Genomic DNA, 17,365 nt, shown 5'->3' with positions numbered 1-17,365 from the left:
GTGCAACGTTATGTTTATGTACGTGTATGTTTCATGCCAAAAGGCATGAAGCTTAAAAAATTGCCCGACAAGTTTATATTTTGATATGCAAAATTATTGCAAAAAAAAGGGTCTTAAGCGCTGCATAGATTTGTTGGTTGTTGATGCTCTCGGTGTTGCTGTTGCTTTTGAGTTTGCTTTTGACTTTGTTGCAAATGCTTGCTTACCAGCTTGCCTGCTTGCTTGCTTGCCTGCTTACCTGTGTGTGTGCAGCTTGAGTGTTGAATTTGATGGGAAGTGCACAAGCACTTTCACAACTCTGCACACATATAAGGAATCTCCATGTTGTAGAGTTCTCTGTCTACACAACTTGGATATATACGTAAGGAGACGTTGCCATACACGGATATATTTTTAGCCTAGATAATTTCTCTACTGTGTGGATAATTTATTTACTCTTATTTTTTTGTAAATTTGCAATTTTTATATTTATTGCTTTTTATTTAGTTTTTATTTATTTATTAATTGTTTTTAGTTTTTCGATATTTTTATTATTATTTTCATACCACATGCCACACGGTGACGCTTGAAAATTATGTATTATAATAAATAAGTCAAAAATTATTTACTTTGAAGAATTTATGAGTTCTCAACCTGAAAAATATGGTCTCAAGATATTTTTAAATTGGTTCAATTTAACAAGCTTGCAGCTATCCGCAGTTGCAGAGTTACAATGTTGTTATTACTGTTGTTATTGCTGCTGCTGCTGCTATTGTTGTTGTTGTTGTTGTTGTTGTTGTCGTCGCAAATATTGCATACTAAAACAGTTACAAGCAGACATATAGACACGCATTGGAACATGTGTGAATAGAGAGACACAATTGTGCCCGATTACAGCTGCAGACTGCAAAGTGATTCCATGGAATTCTATTAGACAGCTTGTAGTTTATTGACCCATCATTACAGGTATCTTTTTATTTGTGACTGCCTCCAAAGCTCAATGAAAATTATTCCTCTGTAAACTAAATAATTTTTTGATTTCTTGAGTAAAAGTATAATCACAGCATAGTTAGCTAGAAACCCTAGAAAACGATTGTATCCAATTCTTTGCTATTGACAACAGAAATAAGTTGTGAACACAGAAGTCAGTTAAACAGATTTCACCGAACTTAACTGTTAAAACCAAAAAGAAAAGAACTATCATTAAAAGCTTTTATTAAAATTATTAAAACCTTAACTCACTATATCGAAAAGCACCATATAATGGCAACTTTAGAAAGAGCCTAAACTGTAACCTTAGAAGTTCTAAAGCGCATAAGATCACCGATATCTTACATTAAATAACAAAAAAGTATACTCAATATACTTTTGTCAATAATCGATAACACCTATAAAAATTTAGAGTCCTAAATTAGGTCCCTGTCTCGGCATAAGCAGTCTATATATGGACAGTTGTAACTCCAATTGACCTACAAGCATAAGAATACTAAAGAGTATACAACAATAAAATGAACGTAGAATCATATGTGATTAAAGTCCTCACAGCAAAGAGACTAGACATAAAAGCGAGAAGCAAAAAATGAACTGAAAAATTGTATTTATGGAAACAAAACATAAATTAAGAGATTATGGCTTAAAATGCCAACATAAAAGAGACTCTATGCGAATTAATGCGAAATCGATTCCGAAATAGAATAAATCTTAGCGAAGAGAGAATGTTTTAGAACGTATACGACACCTTATTGAAATATACGGTGCATAAACCAAAAAATACAAAATGATAATAATAAAAAATAAACTAGGTAATAAATTTCTTAACTTTAATTTCTTATTATTTAAAAAAATATTTCCGTAATTTCCTTAATTAATGCAATTATCGTAAAAAAATAAAGAACTAGATCTATATATTGAAATGTGCTTTTATACGCAGACTTCACCAAACATTACAATAAAAATAATATACGTCTATATACGACTCGTAGTAACAACGATAAATTATTCATGAATTTCAATAAATTCCAATAATACAATATGCTTTCATATTAATTAATTATTTGTATTTATGTAGGTTAGGTTAGGTTGAAAAGGCGCCTGCTGACAGTTATCAGCACTTCCACTCGGACGGATATATTGCCCATTGTGATGCCCTCAAAGATTATGCCGGGAGAAGTAAGTTGCTAACCTTTTTATTTTCTATCCTTATTAAACCATTTGATTTTCCAGATGAAGTTTAGGAGATCCGTTGAGTTTGCTTTCGTTATCTCTTCCAGAACTCTGAAAAAGCGATCCCCAAGACATTGTTTATTAAAACTATATCAATCGTGATGCCCTCAAAGATTATGCCCGGAGAGGTGAGTTGCTAACCTTTGTTATCTCCTATCCTTATTAAACCATTTGGTTTTCCAGATGAGATTGAGGAGATCCGTTAAGTTTACTTTAGTTATCTCTTCCAGGGCTCTGAAAAAGCGGTCCGCAAGACATTGTATATAAAAAATATATCATTTTTATAAACATATCTTTAATTAAAGAATAGAATTCTAAAATCTTTTTAATTAATATTTATTTTTATTTTCAAATCAAACAAAAACTTCTCAAGCGTAGATCAGAAGTTTCACGGAAAAAGCAAAGGAGGAAACACTTAACCTTTTAAGCCTTACGACAAAAACGCATTCCGGCTAAAACGAAAACAAAAACAAAAACAAACAAAACTAAAATATAAACATAAAATTAAAAATATTTTAATTTTACAATTAAAACATTTTAAAATAATTTTTGTGTATAAATTTTATTTTAAAATGTCAAATTTTTAAAATGTCTTTCACACGCAACTCTAGTGTGTACGGGCGAGCAGTTAAATTAACTTCAACCTTCCTGCCGTTGCCGACGTTACCGCCGCTACAGCCGCTGCAGCTGCTGCTGTCGTCCCATTCCCCAGCTTCACAGCCGCATAGCCGCACATTCTTGCATTCATATTAAAAGCACATATTAGTTTTAGTGCTTGTTTATTACGAATATTCTTTGATAGCCAAACGCTGCTGTTGATGCTTGCCTCTTGCTGCTTGCTTCTTGCTGCTTGCCTTATTGCCTTATTGTCCTATACCAATGCGAACATACATATTTGCATGACAGTGCGTGTATACGTGCATGCATGCGTGCGTGCATAGTTGACATACCTACGCATGCAATGCATCAAAGACAGCCATCAAAACAACAACAGCGATAGGAACATCAAAAAAAACAACAACAGTACAACAAATAAGAAAAATAAGGATTGAGTCAGCAACAACAACAGTGTATGTATAAAAAATTACAAAAAAAAGAGAGCAAGCAAAATACTCCTATAAAATGAGAATAACTAAAGTTAAGCATAACACAAAGCTTTGCTTTAATTCAGTGCTGCTACTCTGAGTGAACTGGTCACTTAATTGCATCGTTGTTGTTATTGTTGTTGTTATTGCTGATACTCGTAGTGTTATCGTTTTTTTTTTGTTGTTTTTGTTTTTGTTTTTCATATGAAAAATACTTTCATATGTGTAACACACTTTATGCTGATGGTGATGGCAGAACCAGTGTTAAAGAAAATGCTGTGCATCAATAACTACAGCAAAAACAATAGCGCTGCTGCTGCGACTGTGGCTGCTTGGGCTGCTGCTTATACAGCAGTATCGACAACAAAAAGAACAAAATAAAAACAACAACAACGTGCAGAAGAAGATATGCCAATAAAGCAAATTTATTATAATTTTATCCCTGCGGCCCATTAATACATCTTCAAAGTAAAATTTTATTATTGTTGTTATTTTTGTTATTTCTTGTTATTGTTATTGTTAGTGTTAATGTTATTGTTATTGTTGTTATTTTTTTCTGTTGCTGCTGCTGCTGCAGTTGTTGTTGTTGGTGCAGTACTTATGTTGTATTTTAGTTGTTAGCCTTTCAGTATTTTTTTTTGTTTTATTCTTACTGATTTTGGCTCGCATGTGAGCATGTTTTTCTTCTATAATTTCAAAAGCTTTTAAGTAGTCGTCGTTTTTATTGTTGCTGTTGTTGGTGTCTTTTTTTTACATTTTGAAAACTACACCACTGCACTTTTTTTTTATCTTTTTTGCATATTTTACTTTTTATTTTATTTTATTTTATTTTAATCAACATTCATATCAGCACCAAACATTAAAAGCGCATTAATATGCTTTCGTTTGATATTGATAAAGTCTTCCCTTTTTGGATTTAAAAAATGTTAATGTTTTATTTGGTCCCGGGACTCACTGCTAACTTTGAAACTCCTTAAAAAAATAGTAAAATTCTTCAATTTTAAAATTCATTAATCGATAGTTTTTTGAATTAGTGATGCTTTGAATTAAAACTAAACGTTCTGAATGATATACAGGCTGTTTCCTTGAAACGTGAGTTATATTGCATCTATGTCCTCGGAAGACTATTAGTTCTCGTTTATAGCCAGCTTCACTGATGCTAGTTATGATATGGAGAGAGGAATGGACGAATGCATCTTGAAGGAAGGGCTCTACTGAGCATGATACCATTGGGATGTTTATATGTGTGACATGCAAAAAGATATTGTTTGGACAGCAGTTGATTATATTTACAACAAAGCATCTTAGAGTTTGCATGAAGATGGCAAACTATAAAATAAACAGTTATCAATTAATAAAATATAGACGTAATGTTGCCTTCACTTCAAAACTAATATCAGTTTGAAATTGGTTGTGATTTAATTGTACCACCTTTTATATAGTCCACATATTGCTCCTTTTTCATAATAGTTTGAAAAAAATTACATATGCTTCCTTGTAAAAAATAATTAAAGTTATTAAATAAACCACAGTAAAATCAACAATCAATCAAAAATTAGTTGTGTCACCTTAAAGTAGGCTCCAACGATTAATAAATAACTATGTCACCTTTTGATGTATCCATACCTATCATGTATTTTTCGTAGGCTGATTAAGGCGTGGTCTTCAACTTCTACAGCGATTTTTTTTTTAATCATTGCAGTCAATTCAAAGTGGTAATTTCGTGAAGTAATAATTTTAGCTTAAGGAATTGAAAAAACCACACACCACCAATCTGGTGAGTACAGCCTTTAATTAATACATTTCTTGAGTTTTCACAAAAACGCTTATACAACGATAGTGTTGTGCTATCGTAGAACACTCCAGAGTGTTGATAATAAATCGCGTTCCAATCTCGGATAAAAAAAATATTGGCGGTAAATAGGTATAGTTTCCGGATACTATTTACACACAATATATGGCTTATAATACAAAAAACAAACAAAATCATTAAGCTATGCTTACCTCAGTGTACATAAAATCGCAGCTGAATGATATTATATAAAGAATGGAATCAACATAATTCATCAATTCCATTTAAATACGAGAATCTTCAAAGTGGACCATTATGAGAGTCAAAAATAAAGTGGAATCGAAGCCGAAAATCAAGAATCAAAGGAATATATTTAGTAACATTATTTCAGTTCCTTATCGTAATGCAAACCACACAATCATCCGAGTATAATGAGGAAATGCGACAACCCGAAATGCAGTAAAAGTTTCACAATCGCAGAGGAATATGTCTTGTCAAGCTGATAAAGCGAAATTTTATTGACATTGAATGCAGCTATGAGGGAAAGGGGAGACGCATGTAGTAAACAGTTTTTAACATAAAAAATAAGTCAATAAAATTAAACTGGAAAAGATATAAAAATCCATTTGCAATTGTACAAAGATTAAAATTTAAAATGAACCCAGAACAGAAAAAATAAAAATTGAAATACTCGTAAAAAAATCGTTAAAAAAATAAGTTTTTGGAATTGAAGACAGGCTTTTTAAGCCAAAGCCAAAACCGAAGCCAAAGCCAAAGCCAAATCTAAAGTCAAAACCACAAACTCAAAACGTTTTTAAATTCTTCAAGTATAGATTTCGATATAGCACAAAAGGTTTCAAAGACTCATGTTTGGTGTTAGTATTGTTTCGATTCTTGTTGTTGTTGTTGCTGTTGTATCAGTTGTGGATGTTAATTCAACTTTCAATAAAAGGTTTCTTGAACTTCAGCTTAGCTACTTTTCATGAATTGACCATTCTTTGCAAATAAAGTATTTTGCTACACAACATGAGTCAGCATATCTGTTACTGAGAACGATCGCAATGACAATGGAAAATGTAGAAGAGTAAACAGATAACTTCTCTTTTTTTTACTTATTAGAGACAAATTGATCACCCAAAGCTGAAACACAATTAAGAGCCAAAAACACAACACTGCCAGTCTTACGAAAGTATACTTTAACACTTTTCCCTTAATAAAAATATAATTTCGACAGTGTTCCTTCTCCAGGAATATACTTTAGATACGTTCTTTTGTAAACTAGTTGCAAAAGAATACTAATAGTGCTTTGTTCAAGAGTATTGTGACAGTACAAAGATTGTGTAAAGGAAAATGAAAAAAGATATTAAGTCGCCTAAAAATGCTTATGCATGAAAACAATACGTCAACGAATATTACAAAATAAACTAATTCAAATAAAAAATTAAACAATCCTAAAAAAATTTGGTCCATAAAGCTTGACGTGCAAAAGTGAAAAAAAATTCCATGTTATTTAAGAATTGTTAACGTATGAATATAAGTATATTAAAAAACCTCGACCCGAAATTTATTCCTCTAAATCACTAATATTAATGATTGTATATGCGTTCAACAAAGTGCTATTGGAGTTGATATTGAAGTTTTCAAAACTGTGAAGCTGAAGGACCACGCCTCGGAATCAGTTTGCACAAACATTATTAAGAAATAATAGTTGATACACTATCTGCTATTCTGTTTTAGGTATAGTGCACTATTGAGTTATACCTAAAACATGTTACAGACTTATATATTAGAATTAGACAGACTATATTGACTGCTTTGTTCGCTACCGTTATCGTTTTAAATGTGTCCGCTAGCTTTATTTTTTTTTATTATGTGTGCAAAGCCATGATTTACTGAATCTTTACATGGGTATAAATTTTTAAAGTATTCCTACATCTAGTAAAGTATAATTAACGAGGTTCCGCTGCTGATTCTTATATTCTTAATCATAGAATTGATCGTCTACGAAAGCAAGTGTGTGCGAACCCAGCTTATATCCGGCATGCTATTGCAATAGGTATTTTAAATGTACGTTTCGACTATGAACATGCATCATGTTAAAGTGAAATGAGAAATGAGAAAGTATAAAGAAAGCAAGAACTATTAAATGGAGGATAATTTTAAACCATGTATTTCTCAATTCGTTTTTCACTATCTTAATCTATTTGTAGCACCTACTATATTCTACAAAACCAACTCTATAAGTAAAAGTACGGCCCTTCTTTACATTTTCTTTTAGTTACAGGTTGGTTGCTTGGTTTTTTTTTTATCTTTCATTTCTATTTTTGTTCTTTTTTCATATATCGAGATTCTTTTTTCTTAATTTCGGCGAGAATAAGCGCGCTTGCGAATAACTGTGCATCACGAATTATAGGCCAAAAAGCAGTATGTACTGCAGTCCGTCCGTCGTATGCCGTTTATAAAGGTGATCTTCTCATATGTATGTGGGGTATTCTTCATTGTGTCTTTTTTTCTCTGTTTGAGGTACGTCGCTGGTCCAGAGTGAAGTGTTACTTGGACTGTTTTGCATGTTACATTGAAAGAATGATATTGATTTTGGCTAAATTTGGCAAATTTCGGTAATAAAATTTAAATAAAGTCGTAACAAGTGATATTGAAATTTTTATTTGCATGTCATTTGGCATTTAATGTAAATGAATATCATTCCTCTTTCAAAGTCATTTATTTATTTTTGTTCGTTCATTTTGTTTTTTTGTTTTTCATTCATTTTGTTCTTTCTTTCATTCTTTTCATACTGATTTGTTCTTTTTTTTCTCAATTTAGCGATTTTATTGTTATTGCGGTTACTACTGCTGCTGCTGCTGCTGCTGCTGCTTTGGAGCAGCCTTAGTAAAACGCTGTAATTTGTAAATAATTTGCATGAAATTGAAAAATATTTCAATATGACAATATAATAAATTGTAAGACAAAACTATTAAAAACAATTTTTAAGAATATTGAAATTGTAGTCGGACATTGAGGCAAAGCAAATTTTATGAATACTCGCTCAGTTAACAAAATATGACAAATGTGGTAGTCCGTTTATGCTCCATACCGGAGTATGCATAGTGCCAGAGAATGCAACGCTGGTAATAAATTTAAACCTTTAAATAGGTTTTAAAGTATATACTTTCCACAGTGCATATTCACCATCGATAAAAACAATTAAAAATAATTGAAAAATATTAAAAATAATCACAAAAAGCGTATTAAAATATAATGACATCTTTTTCTGGGATGTGCAAGTTGTAAGATCTCTTCTATCTCTTCATTTTAAAACAGGATAGACAGATAGTTTACTGCCATTTTTAATTTACTTTTAGCGTTTCATAAATATGTACTTGGCTTATTTGAAATTGGAACTCTTGAATGGAATACCAGAACTTTTGAAATGTGTGAAATTGATTAGTGCAATGACCATTCTTCTAATTAACACCTTTCCTAAGTGGAGAATTTAATAAAACCCAATTCTTAATTTGCACAATTTTTTTAAGAACTTAATTCATATTGACCAGATCTTACTTTACATTTAAATTATAATAATAATATATATGTTATATATCATAAATAATATTTATAATATATAAAATATAATATATTATAAATAGGATTATATACGTGTTTCATTTATATAATAATCTAATAATTACGATTCTTTGATATAAAATAGATTATAAACAGTGTTTAAACAAGTTCAATATTAGAACATAGTCATACAGCATATAACAATAACCAAATAAAATGATAAAATATTTAAAGGACCTCTGTTCATAAATAAATCAAAAACTTGATTCATATAAATTTCTTCTGCTCTAGTTTAGATATTGTGTAATGTCCATTTTTGATCTCGGGTAAGAAAGTATCTGCTTTTTTCTCTTCTAGAAATGATCTTATATTCGAATCATACTAAGCATAATCTAAGAAACTCATCAGGTAGTCGCTAGCCTAATATATTAAAAATAAATCAAAATAAAAATCAACATCATAAATCAAGAACAAAAAGCATTAATAATCCTATAAGACCGTCCACTTGCTATTACGCTCCGATTGGCAGTATCTTAAAATACACTTTCTTTAGACCAATAGTTCTGGTTTACAGTTGGGTGTGCAATTTATAGACTATGAAATTAATTGTAAAGTTTATTGTTTGAAAGATCTAAAAGTCAACAGAATTTAATATTCATAAAAGTCTATTTTTACAATGGCGCCCAAAATGGTTTTTTTGAAATATGGTTTCTCAATATTTATTCTCATGAAAACGTCATGCGTAGATCCCAACCAAAACAGACATTTTGAACAATTTTGTTCAAATTTTAAAAATTATTATGAGCACAAAAATTAAAAATTAATTGGAAAAATTTATACCAAATAATTAATAAACTTCATATGAAATAAGATAAATGATGCTAAAGTGACTGATGGCTTAGTCATTGATTAAAATTGAAATGGCCAAGCCTCAAGACAAATGATCTGCTTAATTTCTGTGGCTGATGTGCACATTTTAAGCACATTTTTAATTTCAACTGCTAAATGCTCTCAAGCTAAATTAAGAAAATAAAATTATATACATATACAAATATTTTAGAAAAAAAAAATAAATTATATGTATTTAAAAAAAACAAAAACTCAAAATTAAATAAATTAAAATTTGAAAAAGAAAAGTAAAAACTTAAAAAAAGCTGAGCTACCAGCAAAATTACCAAAAGAAAAACAAAAATCAAATTATTAAAAATAATTTAAATAAAAATACTGAAAAAAATATTTAAAAACCATAAATAATACAAAAGAATATATCGTTTAAACCATGTTGATATGTCTTCTCACCGACCCAGCTGAGGCAACTTAAATAAGAATAGGAAAAAAAGCACTGATCATATTTACATAAAATCTCATTAAGCTCAACAATATTAAGATTTCTGAAAATGACAAGATTTGTGCGGGAAATCGCATCAGTACAATTGACTCATTCATATATCATACATACCACCAACATACACACCACATATGCATACATACCTACCATACCACATCATACCACACCATAATACACCATACACTCCTATACATTATTATAAATGAGAGATGTACGATGGACGAATGACGATGGACGATTGACGATGTACGATGTACAATGTATGATAGTAAACAACGGTGAGCTTCACATTTGAATACCACAGCAAATATCGGTAGATATGCGCTTCAAAATCTCTAAAATCGGACTGTGAGTCGTGGTAAGCCGAGGTAAGTCAAGTCGTTGTGGAGCTTAAAAATGACAAATGACTTGTCATTATTTATGTTACCATTTACCATTGTTACAATGTACGAGTTTAAACGAGTTTTAAATCAATTTCAGATTTTCTGAGTTTCTTCACTAAATAGAAACAAAAATCACATTTCGAACATATTTGGTTTTAAATAGAAACATTTTTACACATTCGCTTATTAATAAATTTATTGACTTGACTTGTATAAAAACAACTACAACAGCAAAAAAAATATGCTTTTTTTGTTTTTGAAAAAAAAATATTTCAAATAAATTATTATCTCTCATATATTTGTTGCTTTAACACTGAAACATCCGCTACTTATGGTCAAAAGCGTTTTACAATGAATCTTGTAGATTTTAATCGGTATTTTAAGTTGAACAATGTCAGTGATAAATAATAATACTAAATAGATTCTTACTTCCCACACAAAATTGATAGTGGTATGAAACATAGACAAAATTTATTTACACATTATTATTATTTGATATAACAGTTGCTTTTGCATAATAACTAATACGATCTAATAGCATCGCACTATAGTTAAGGACTGTAGGATTTAGTCTTAGAAGCGAAGTACTTGGTTGTACTTTTCGTTTCGAATAAACGCACAATAACCATTTATCGCTTCTAATAGTGCTTTTTAAAGTAGGGCTACAGTATAGGCTGAATAAAATACGGCCGGGGGAAAATTGGGATTCTATAAGATCGACGACAACAACAACAACATGTTTGTCTTAAAATCCCTTTCTGCCCTTCGCTTTATACAAAGTTCCATTAGGATACTAAACAAATTATAATATAATCTGAATATACGGATTCAAAAAAAGATACTCAATAGAAAGATCTGTGGATAATGCTGTACTGCATGGTATACAACCTGAACTCCAATCAACCGTTACGTTTATTGTTTCTAAATCTAGCAAAGTATTTACACTCAAGTTTTTAAAGAAAGGTTAGTCGTGATGGAAATTAAACATTTGACAGAGTACTTTGATACCACTAAATTTTTGTGAAAAACTTTAATCTTACTATTGCAAGACCTCCAACTGTGAACAGTCTAGCAAAACTTTGATATACCGGTCGTAAAAAATTTAAATTGCGGCAACAATGGTTCAGAAAGTCATACCTTCGAAAAATTAAAACTTAAAGAATTCAATGCAAAATCGTTTAATAGATGATAACTTCTAGTGCTCTGGATCAAAAGTAGTATAAATATCTGTATCAAAAATTTTTTGAATATAAGATGTTGATTTTAAGGTTGGAGTAATTATAAGGTTGATACGGAAAAGGAGAAGGAAAGCCTTTCATCAAGATTGTGTGCTATCAAACAAAAAATACAACAGCAGTAGATGACTGAGAATTAACGATTCATATATTATTTCGATTGTACAGTAATTACTATGGTCCACAAATGCAAATCCGCTCAACTTTTTATCAAAACACATTGGTATTCTGCAAGCTTGAATGCAGCAATAGATGTTGATGTACTTGAGATAATATATATACTTGATCGTACTGAACTGTACGATCACTGTCTACTGTATAGACATAAGTTAAGTAAAACACTCAAAATACTGTCCAAGCAAGTGTAGCAAGCTTTAGCGAACCTAAGGAATACTTTTTTTTTGGAAACCCTTAGGTCTCTACCTTTTCAATTTACCACATGCTGTGCGAAATGTAAATGCACGTCATAATGAGAAATTCATTTAAGTTTACTTTTACAAATACAAAAATTGTCAGTTTAGCATTGGTTTTGCATCACAAAAAAAGAAGTGAAAAGCAAAAAATGAGAAAATTAAATAAAACAAATCAAATAAAAGTAAATAAATATTAAAATAAACAACAGCTACAAAAAAAACTTAGTGCTTTTACAGAGAAAGATATGTTAATAATATAATAGTATGTGTGCGTGCATAAGTTTGTATGCCTTGAGCCGTGAGCCGTGAACCACTTGTTACAAGAAATTTCATTCCAACATTTTCAGAGGCACTCAAATTTGTAATTGCCCTACATTACCGAGTTTAGCGAGGAAATATATTCCCTTTATCCTGCCACAGTTACAAATTGTACATTTGTTTCATTGCCTGGGTTGCACATCACCGTTTGTCTGTCTGTTGGTCTGTTTGTCTGTTTGTACGTCAATCAGCTTATTAAGTTTTAACCAACTGGATGGATGGCTGGTTCACTTGAGCAATTTTGTTCCGCAATCAAGATCTCTCATTATAAAATTGAAGGGAATTATAAGGACGTGATTAACAATGTAACAGTCAAAAAATTTTGTTTTCCTTGTTTTTTTCATTTTGCTACACAGTATCTTTGAGATACTTCGTTTCAGAAGCAATTTAATTTAGGTACTCTTCAATATGTTATATAGTAGCAAATAATATTTAATGAAAAGACATAAATAAATAGGAATTCGCTTTCGAGATGCATAAAAAAACGTTTGGAAATAGTATGAAAAGGCTATTTAATCTCAAGATGCACAAAATTTCGTACACTGGTAATTTTATGCTTTGTTGCTTTTAAATAATATTAATTTTCAAAAACAACTTCATTTCTATTTATCGATATTTCTTAACATGCACAATAACATTCTGTTAATTGCTGCTCAGCTGGTATTTACATAAATGGTATAATAACTGTATAACATTATACTGTGTGTCCTTTTCAACAAACTGTTATTATACTGTTTGCTTCTATTATTGTTATATCTGCACTATGATTTTAGTTCTGTCACTGGAAATCAGTTTTCTATAATTTGAATAGTGAAAATGTTTTTACAAAAGTTCTCTACAGAAATCTGCAGTCTTACCTCCACATTTATTTCTTTGTTCTTCGTTGCTTTTCTAGTGTCGCGAATCGAAAAAAAAGATCAGCAGCTATTTGCCGTGTAAAGAAACTGGGGACTACTACTGTTCCTGGCTGCTCGTCTGTTTTAACCTCTAACAGACCTTTAGTATAAGTTGCCGAGTGACTGAGAAGAGTCCTTGCGGTACTTCTTTATATCACTATACTTTGCGATAACTTTTTAGATTATATCTGGTGCCATTATACTTCTATTGTTATTTTTCTTATTGCTCTTTCTTATAATTCTAAGTTGCATTAGTTTCCCTTAATGTTGTATTGGTTTCTTTTTTCACATAAACTTCCCTTAAGGGTTTCACATTTGTTGCTTAAGTCTTTGGTTCCTTTTCTTTCTGTTAGATAAATATCCCTATTGTTTTTACGTTTGTTGCTTAAATCTTTGGTTCATTTCTTTTTATAGAAATTTTCCCTATGTTCTTCAAGTTTTTTGCTTTAGTCTTTGGTTTATTTTCTTTGTGGTAGATACATTTTCATGCATATTTCCAAGTTTGTTGCTTAAGTCTTTGGTTTGTTTTCTTTCTATTAGATAAATTTCCCTGTTGTTTTCTATATTTGTTTCTTAAGTCTTTGGTTTATTTTCTTTGCAGTAGATAAATTTTCCTTATGTTTTTCAAGTTTGTTGTTTAAGTCTTTGGTTCATTTGCTTTTTTATATAAATATTCCTAATGTTTTTCAAGTTTTTTGCTTAAGTCTTTGGTTGGTTTTTGTTTTTAGTTTATTCTTTTAACAATTTTCTTTATTGTTTGTGCAGCAGAGCTTATAAATTCCATACCATTTTTAGTGTTCAATGAGAATGTGTTTTCCTTGCTACTCCATTGAAGTATACGAATTTATTCCTTACAATACTTCTCTATAGCTTTTTGAATTTGCTGATTAAGTTTTGAGTCATTTCTATATATAAATACAAATACAAGCTCATGCTTGTGACTGTTCTGAGAGAATTACATACACTCTCTCGCTCTTTCCCTTATTATTTTTCTATAAATTTGCTTGACGTTTAAAGTTTGCTGCTTACTTCTTTGTTTTATTTTAATTTCTTCAATACGGTTTCCTTGTAACTTTTTTTTTTTAATTTCCTAATGATCCGTAAGGGTGTACTTTACTGTTCACGTTAATTTTTTTTATTTAAAATATTCATTTTACATTTCTTTTGCTTGTTGTGGCTTTAGTTTCTCTGTTGCTTTCATATTGTAGTCTTTCTGTTATTTTAAAATATTTATTTGGCATAACTTTTCAAATATCCTTTGTATGACAAAAATCCTTAGAAGCAATTTTGCAAATTTTATTTTTTATGAATTTCTGGCAAGCTCAGAAATGAACTTGTTTGTTAAACACAAAAGAAAACACTTTAAAAAAATTAAATTAACAATCAATATTAATCAAAATATTTACTTGTAATTTTATTTTAGTTTTATTTTTTTATTTACTTTTTATAATTTATGTATTTTACATATTTAAACATTTTATGGATATTCTTTGCATTAAGAGTAAATCATGACATTGAATAATTAATTTGCTTTACTTGTAACGCCCATAAATTCTTATTAGCAAAAAAGTCTCATTTTCATCTCATGTACCATGTACCATGTACCATATACTTCACAATACTCTACGGCGGTTATAAGAACTATGAACACCCAAATAAAATCAAACACACCTGAACTTCGGTAAACTGGAAAGAAACAAACTAAGAACTAAAAACTAAAAACTAAGAACTAGAAAATTTTGTTAAGAAATATGTAGCACATTTGCTATAAATTCCACAAAATGATCATAAAAATTTAAAGCCCTACAAATTGAAATTATCATGCCAGTACGAGTCCAAAAAAAGAAAGGAAAAACATATCTATGACAAAAAAAAAACACAACAACAACAACACATAAGACATATTAATACATATATTTAACAAATCAGCATAACAAAAAAAAGAAGAAAAGTGAATGTCAAGAAAGAAAAACAACAATAATAATAACAACATGAAGGAAAATATAACAAGAATTATGGCATTAGCCAGAAAATAAATGCAACAAATACAACAAATACAACAAACACAACAAATACAACAAATCTATGTGCAACACACAAATTTTGTTAATTTTATTTAATTTCTTTACGCGCCATAATCAAATTTCTTGGCAATCATAATAAATTCTAGTGCAACACAACACTTGCCATTGCCTGCCGCCCCGCCATTACCACCGCGAGCCATTGCCTCCTGCACCTACTTTATGACTTCACCATACAAAATATGTAACAGACAGCACGAGCAAACAAGCTGCCAGCCTATGCATATCATTTGCACTGTATGTACTTTACTCTCACTTTACAGCCAGCCAGCATAGTGTCGGGCATGTACATTTGTTATTACTGTCGTTTTTATTTGTTTTGTTTCGCTTTTTTCACTTAACTTTTTGCTATTTTTGTTTTTTGTTTTTTGTTTTTTGGTTTCTTTTTCATTTTCATTTTTTTATAGGAAAATGCACTATAAAATTATGCGCGACGAGCTTAATTGCTGCGACACATGTACTTATGATACATTTTATAGTTTTCTTTGCAAAAGAATTTGTATGTGCGGCTGTTTGTATGTGTGTGTATGTGTGCATATGTGTGCGTGAAGCATCACTAAACATTATCACGTAGGTTTTGTGTTTTTGCTGGGGCTTTTCATATTAATGTGGCCTAAAGTTATTTACGTGTTTATGAACTGCATTTATGGTTTTCAATATTTGTTGTTTTTGTTTGTATTTTGTTTTGTTTTTTGTGTTATGTTTTCATTTTTCTGCAATTGCTGGTGTTGTTGTTGTTGTCTCTTTCGTCTTGCTGTTGTTCTGAGGTGTTAGTCAATTTAACTATTTTTACTTTGTAGTGCTACATATTGGTCAGTGCTTCAACGAGCCTTGTTAAATGGTGTTGCGTCTCTGCTAAGAGCACATGCGATCGCAATAAATTTGTTTACTGCGGTTTTGTCATTTCAAATGGATGTATGGATGTCTCAAATTAGTTCGCATGGATCGTAAAACTCGTAGAGCAAAGGAAAATGCTATAGAGCGTATAAGCAAATTTAGAGAAATTAATTATGCAGAAATTTAATGCACTCATTTAAAAGTTTTATATATGTATTTTATTATTTTATTATTTTATTATTATTACTAGTTGGCCATTACCGATGTTAGTTGTCTTTTCCCGTGACCAGTAGTCTTAGCCAGTCAGCCCGACCTGTGGTGTGCTATCCCCTGTTATTAATACCGAGTGCCATAACGTCATTGAACAACTAATTCTTCCACCGAAAATGTCGAGATCTTCTACCGTACACTCAACCAGCGTATACCGAAATAGACACCTTTCTAGACAAAGCACTTTCATTCAAATGAGATTCCAACTAATTCGATACTCGTTGCCATAGCGTAAGCAACCATAGTTCTCCCGAAGAATTTTTGTCGCAAATGCCGCTAATGCCTACTCATCATTATTAGTAATTCTCTAAGCTTCTGCACCAGATTGCTGGATAGGCATGGCAAGAAACTTGTAGAGCAAGTTGATTTTCCTTGTCGAAGGAGCGCTTTATTTCGCGATTGCCTACTTAGCACGAACTAATGCTAACATTCAAAAAGAGAAGTACTATCGTTGCAAGCATATAACAATAAATGTGCTACTAAACCGCACAGGAGGTGTAAATCTGGTATCACGGGGGTCAGGACTCACAGCTTCGACTGTTCCGACCAATGAAGTGTCGTAGTGACTGTAATTAAAACCCAAATATACGCGAGTGGAATAACTGTATTCATTTACTTTTATTCGATATGGAGTTGCATTTTCCAACTGAATACTGTGACCTAAAGATCAGCAGAGGTGTTAAGTAGGCCTAGCTCCCCATCAAGGGGGAAACTATATCCACATGTATAGTTTCAATTGGTACCGGCGAGATTTCTCGGAACTCCAATGAGGCGTTTATCAGCGCAATATACCAATACATGTGTGCTAAATACTTCTGTGCTGAACTTCTGTACTAAATACAGCACGATTGCATGACAAGTTTTAAAAGTGATCATTTACTCCGAGTTATAAAATCAAAATCAAACTAGAATAGAAATAGAACAAATAAATTGTTAAAGCA

The 17,365-nt window shown here is 30.9% G+C and overlaps 1 protein-coding gene across 1 annotated transcript in view; it reads right to left on the bottom strand.

The window, feature by feature from the left end:
- The window catches only part of LOC119687535 (cadherin-related tumor suppressor-like), a 98,541-nt gene that overhangs the window by 74,642 nt on the left and 6,534 nt on the right, over positions 1–17,365 (bottom strand). The window lies entirely within an intron of this gene.

The sequence above is a fragment of the Teleopsis dalmanni genome, chromosome X, assembly GCF_002237135.1.
Source record: "Teleopsis dalmanni isolate 2A chromosome X, ASM223713v2, whole genome shotgun sequence".
Lineage (NCBI taxonomy): Eukaryota > Metazoa > Arthropoda > Insecta > Diptera > Diopsidae > Teleopsis > Teleopsis dalmanni.
The sequence above is the reverse complement of the archived record's forward strand: the minus strand, read 5'-3'. Positions and strand labels throughout refer to the sequence as shown.